Below are 5,807 nucleotides of genomic sequence, written 5' to 3'. Positions count from 1 at the left end.
TAGGACCTGGACGAACCAGGTCCTAAGAAAGATCTGGTTCCACCCTCAAAGGCCCACTGTGACGACTTTGCCACGCATTTCAGGGAGAAAATCGCTCAGATTCGTCACAAGCTAGACACCACTAGTGAATCAGAGGTTTCTGGGGAGACACCAATGCTGCCATCTAGTCCAAAATTATTGGATGAATTTCAGTTATTGCGGCCTGATGATGTGGACAAAGTGCTTGGACAAGTACGTCCCACCACTTGCCTATTGGACCCTTGCCCGTCTTGGTTAATAAATAATTCCAAGCACGGGATTGGGATCTGGATCTTGGAAGTGGTTAACGCTTCTCTGAGGGAGAGTCGGGTGCCTGCCCCTTTAAAGGAGGCGGTAGTCCAACCAGTCCTGAAGAAAGCGTCACTGGATCCAGAGATGGCCACTTATTATAGACCCGTGGCCAACATCCCGTTTCTGGGCAAGGTGCTAGAGCGAGTGGTGGCGGGACAACTCCAAGCTCTCTTGGATGAGACTGATTATCTGGACCCATTTCAGTCCGGCTTCAGACCTGGGTACGGTACTGAATCTGCCTTGGTCGCCCTGTACGATTACCTGTGCAGGGAGAAGGACAGGGGGAGTGCGTCCCTGTTGATTCTCCTGGACCTCTCGGTGGCTTTCGATACCATCGGCCATGGTATCCTTCTGGATAGGCTAGCGGGATTGGGGGTCGGAGGCACTGCTTTGCAGTGGTTCCGCTCCTATCTCAATGGCCGATTCCAGAAGGTGGTGCTGGGGAACTATGGCCCTGCACCGTGGCAGCTATGCCATGGAGTACTGCAGGGGTCCATTTTGTCCCCTTTGCTGTTTAACATCTACAAGAAACCACTGGGAGAGGTCATCAGGAGGTGTGGGCTGCGGAATCATCAGTACGCTGATGATACCCAGCTCTACCTCTCATTTTCCACCAATCCAGGTGAGGCAGTGGCTGTACTGAACCGGTGCCTGGCCGAGGTAATGGGCTAGATGAGGGCCAATAAACTGATGCTGAATCCAGTCAAGACGGAGGTCCTGTTGGTTGGCGGATCAGGCTTTGGAGAGGGTGAACTGAACTTAGTCCTGAATGGGGTTGCACTCCCTCTTAGGGACAAGGTCCGCAGCCTGGGAGTGCTCCTTGACCCAGAGCTTTCATTGGAAGCTCAGGTGACAGCAGTGGCGAGGAGCGCTTTCCTTCAGCTTTGGCTGATCCATCAGCTGCGCCTCTACCTGGAGTACGACTGCCTGGCGACAGTGACACACGCGCTGGTGACTTCCCGCCTTGACTTCTGTAACGCGCTCTACGTGGGGCTACCCTCGAAGACAGTCCGGATACTTCAGTTGGTTCAAAATAGAGCTGCCAGGCTGCTGACGGGGACGGGGCGTTATGTTCACATGACTCCAGTCCTCCGTCAGCTTCACTGGCTTCCCATTGAAGTCCGGGCCCAGTTCAAAGTGTTGGTGATGACCTATAAAGCCCTAAACGGCTTGGGTCCTGGTTACCTGAAGGAGCACTTACATCCATATACGCCCGCCCGCCCCTTGAGATCTGCGGGAGAGGGAATCCTCTGTGAAAGAAATTAGGAGGTTAGGTACTCGGAGGAGGGCTTTCTCTGCAGTGGCGCCCAATCTATGGAATGCGCTCCCCAGAGAGGTCCGCCTGGCGCCGTCATTATTTGCTTTTTGGCGCCAGGTGAAGACCTTTTTATTTAAATGTCATTTTAATTGTTAATATTATTTGCTTATTTTATCTGGCCAGGGCGGCTTATTTTAATTTGTTTTATATTTTGAATGTATTATATTTTAATTTTATGTTGTGAGCTGCCCCGAGGCTTTGGCGAATGGGGCGGCATAGAAATGTTTTAAATAAATAAAATCTTGCAACAGTCCAAGGCACTTTGGTGCTCAATGAAAGTGTGTTCCCTCCCAAAGACAGATATACTAGGGTGACCTTGCCCAACCTAATGCCACCCCTTCAGGTGTTTTGGCCTTCGGATCCCATCAACCCCATGGTCAGGAACATTGGCAGCAGCAATCCAAAATATTTGGTAGCACCAGCTTGAGAAAGGCTGTGCAGAGAGAACCCCTATTTTGCAACAAAGAGGCACATGTGGCAAAGTGAAAACATATATTGAACAGTGTTCAGAGGAGAATGGAACCTGGAAGAAAAAGACAGGTGAGGTTGCCAACCAGTTACCCCAGCATGGCTCCTGTGCCTTAGATGGTGGCTTAATGGAGGGGAGCAGAACAGGCCCGGGCATGGCCTTCATGACATCACATTAGGAGCACTTTCATGTGCTGCATAACTGTCTGTCATAGAGCTTGCCAGTGTCAGCTCCAGGATGTAAACAGCAGGTGTGTACAACTGGAGCAACAGCGGTCTTGGCAAGATGCAGAAGGGCCAAAGGCAAAATCAGGCACAAACAAAGGTCAGATAGCATCAACAAGCAGCAGAGTCAGAGACAAAGGATGTAGTAGGACCTAGAAAGAAAGGCGGAATCAGCAACAAACCAAAGACAGGGCACAAATGAAAGCATTGCAAAGCTGGAGGCAGGATAAGGACTCTGAAGCAGCCACCACCAAGGTTCATGTTACTGTGGTAAAAGTAAGTGGGGCCCAGCTGGTTTCCATGTTTGCATTGGTTCTAATCCCAGGAAGCCTGATACCAGTTCCCCAAGGACCTGCAAGGCAAACCAAGCTGCCTGCTCCATCAAGCCACCAAGGAAGCAGCTGTGCTCTCAGAGCCTGACAGTGAGGGTACAGAACCAATTTGCTAATCTTCTGGCCACTCCCATCCCCTTCTGCAAATGCAGGAAATTGTTCAACACAATAGCATCTGATGCCTTTCTCCATGGTGTCCTACTTCCACAGCTGTGCAGTGTGGAAAACCTGGGTTCAGTTCTCCTGTTACATGGAAGAGTACCACTTGGATGCCAGGACACATCCAAGGACACACCATTTGCCCAAGCAGCCCTATCCAGTTTTGCACAACAACTCCATCCCCCAGTGTGTTTGCTTATCAGTCACCCATGTTTGTCAGTCAGAGACCGTGCAGGAGGACAGGTTGTGTTCATCCATTCTTCCTCTCTACTGAATGCATCATACAGTTCAGCCACGGCACATCCCAGGTATGTGTAGTTCTTTGAGTGGTCCTCTATGGATCCTTCCCTGCACTTATTTATGCCCTGTTCTTATTTTCCATTGGTCTTTGAACCAAACGAGAGACAGAAGCCACATGAAGAGCATGCCTGGAGAAGGGGCAGGTCTCCCACCTAAACTTTGTTTGGCTGAACAGCTGCAGAACCCATGCATCGTAATTCAGATGGTCACTCAAAGGAACTACATTTACAAGTAGGCAACCTGTCCATATGGCTTAAATGTGCTTTTTATTCATACTACCCATGGCATATCTGTGGTGTACCAACAGCTATCTGTCACATTGGCAGCAGCTCTTATTTCACTGGTGCCCCTGCATGTGAGACTTCCACCATACCATCAGCTGATGAATCTTGAGAGCATAATTGCTCACTAAGGGGACCACTAATCCATGCATACCAATAGATGAGCAGAAAGGGCTCATGTCTTAACTCTGGGTGTTTGTGTAGTGGTGTGTTGACAACTGTAATATGTTTGAAATGCAAACTGGATCTTGAATGAAAAATTATACACATTCTCTAGTGTAACAGGAATGTTGGCACTGTGAACAGGAAAACAAGTCAACTTCTCTTTAAACCAAATCCAATTTCCTCCACAGAAGAAACATTGCAAAACAAAACAGCTTTAATACAATACTTATAGATATAATTATCCTTTAATTGAACACTAAGCTTGCCAGGTGCCAATTATCTGCAAAACACTACAACCCAACTGAACAGCTTCTAAACTATATGTAGAAATATTCCCCAGGTGTTCATGGACCTTCTTGTCATCCCCAGAAAAAAAAAGTTCTGAATTGCAGAGGTGCAACACCTGTGACTCCATCAGAACCTCAACAGTAAGGTAAGTTCCCCATAACATATGCTCTCTCCCTGAAAGGGCAATGAATGAATTTAGAGACTTACAAGGGCTGGATCCAGAGGTATAATAAAATGATAGTTTGAAAAGATTTTACCCTATAACAGATCTATTACAGACAGAGTCCTGATTCAGCTAGATGTCCTCCTGACAGGGAGGTTTGGTCTCCAACTCTTCTTTTGCAGGGTAAATGCCTAACTACTCACACCAAGCTCAGTTTCTGCTATTAGTCATTTACACAAAAGACTCACAGCTCAAGATGCAATATAGATTTTGCTAAGTATAGACAGATGTAGACTTGGTTTGTTGAACTGGAAAAAGATTAAACTGGGGGAGAGGTCATAGTAACACCAGACACCTGCCTTGTGTGAACAAAGGTGTTATCATGCCTACATTTTGCAAAGCACCAGGATAAATGACAGTAGATTGATGCTAAAAATCAAGCAAAAGATAAAACAAGCTTTTTTTATTAGTTAAACTTGGCAGTCAAGGATTTACCTTTCTGTTGTTCATACTTGCCAAAAAGTAGCCCCATAGATGATCTTCAACTAGGTGCATAGTTTGCAAACTTTAATTCAAACTAGAATAAATAAATTCTAGAGCATTTTGTAGCTAGTAAGTCATAAACAGCAAAAAACATTGGGCCAAGAAAAACTACATTCAAGAACAAACATTACAAGAACGCACAGGCTTCTCTTCCAATTCTCAATCAGTGTTTCTGTACAATAACAATCTTGGTCATATCTTTGCTGTGTTTACTTCTCTTGGGGCAACTATTCCTTCACTTGTTCAGTCTACACATGAGCTAAGCCAGGAATTATTTTGAAGGAATGACAGGTCAAGCCTTTAATTAAGGGTTGAGAAAATAGAAATTATTTTTAGTCATGTTAAGATGCCTTATGTTTTAAGATCCTAGCCTCGGCAGAACTCCTGTTCCTTCACAAACATAACATCAAGAAAACATTTAATGTGAGGAACTTACAAACGAAGCAGCCTGATCCGGATCCAAGCTATTAGCACATTTTGTCCAATGCTGTCCAGTGTGACTGGCAGTAACTACCTTGGCAATCACTGCTAGTAAGAGTTGCTCTTTCTCCGAGCTATAGCCCCTCCACCATCTTGTCCCATCACTTCAATAAGCCACAGGGAATAGGCAAAGATCCCAACTGCCACATGGCTCTTGGAAATGCAGCTCTCAAATGGGAGGTGAAGGGGTTTTTTTACCACTTTGCTGAAGCTGAGAATACTAAATTAAAGAGGAAGTAGTAAAGAAACAGAAGGTCATACTGTGACAAGTAAGACAGGAATAGAATGGGCATAGAAAGGACTGCATGCAGATTATACAATAAAAAGGTAAGTGCATGAACAGGAACATGTATTGGATGAAGAATCAGTCCCCTATAAAATTAGCTGCTATTAAAAAAAAACTTGGCTGGAAGACCTCCTGACCATTTCCTAATTATAGGCCATTTTACCCATGATTTCCCTAATGAAATAAATACCTGGCAGCTTGTCCTACTGTCCATAAAGGAAGCTCATAGGAATAGTCTTTTTGTACTACTTAGCAGCTTATAAATACAGAAATAAACAAACACATTGATTCCTCTAATTCTCTCCTGTCTGAATTCAAAATTCAGCAATCTCAAATTATCATAGTAACATCTAAAATATGAAAAGCCTCAGTACTGTTTGTTCGTATTCCAATCAGCCATACCTCTCAGACATGCATGCTCACACACTCAAGGTTATTGTACTTAAGATGCTCTAGAGCAGGGGTCTCA

Source organism: Varanus komodoensis, unplaced genomic scaffold, assembly GCF_004798865.1.
Source record: "Varanus komodoensis strain SLA01 unplaced genomic scaffold, ASM479886v1 scaffold4, whole genome shotgun sequence".
Classification (NCBI taxonomy): domain Eukaryota; kingdom Metazoa; phylum Chordata; class Lepidosauria; order Squamata; family Varanidae; genus Varanus; species Varanus komodoensis.
Note: the sequence above shows the minus strand (reverse complement) of the source record.